The sequence below is a fragment of the Geospiza fortis genome, unplaced genomic scaffold (genome assembly GCF_000277835.1).
Source record: "Geospiza fortis unplaced genomic scaffold, GeoFor_1.0 scaffold569, whole genome shotgun sequence".
Taxonomy (NCBI): Eukaryota; Metazoa; Chordata; class Aves; order Passeriformes; family Thraupidae; genus Geospiza; species Geospiza fortis.
The window spans coordinates 169,665-170,240 of NW_005054621.1; the positions used below are offsets into that span (position 1 = coordinate 169,665).

Consider the following 576-nt stretch of genomic DNA (forward strand, 5'->3'; position numbering starts at 1 on the left):
AATCCCCTCCTGCCCCCCCAGTTTGCAGCTCACAGAGCAGGGGATTTACAGACACAGCCCAGTTTAGATGTGCCAGGCTGGGATTTGGGAGTGAGCCCAACTGCCCCGGGGTTTTGCCCCTGCCACCCTGAAATCCCACAGCTAAACCCAGCCAGCACCCATGGGAGCCCCAACCCTGCCCATTCTCCCCCTGATCCCATTCCCAGCCCTGCTTTGCTCCCGGAGGAGGAAGGGATCAAACCAGGGCGGGCGCAGCTGGCAGCGAGAGCAGATCCCGGGGATGCTCCAGCCTCCCGGGATAACGGGGCACAGCGCTGTGCCCCCCAGGCAGGACCGCGGCTGGTTGGGATTTGCTCTCCCGGTGCTCCCGCACATCCCTGTCCCGAAGGAGGGACCCGCAGCGGGACAGGACCAGGACAGGGACTGCAAGTCCTGGGTTCACCCCGCAGCCCGTGACGACAAAGCGGCGCTGGCTGCGCTCGCGGCGGCAGGAAATGGATGTCACCTTTCGGGAGCCGCTGGCACCTGTCCCAAACCCGCCTGTGCCCGCCCGGGGGCCCCCGAGCCCCTCCAGCC

The 576-nt window shown here is 66.8% G+C and overlaps 1 protein-coding gene across 1 annotated transcript in view; it reads right to left on the reverse strand.

Annotated features, from left to right (window-relative positions):
* ANKRD24 (ankyrin repeat domain 24) overlaps window positions 1–576 on the reverse strand; it is a 7,517-nt gene that overhangs the window by 5,407 nt on the left and 1,534 nt on the right. The gene's annotated exons all lie outside the window — the stretch shown is intronic.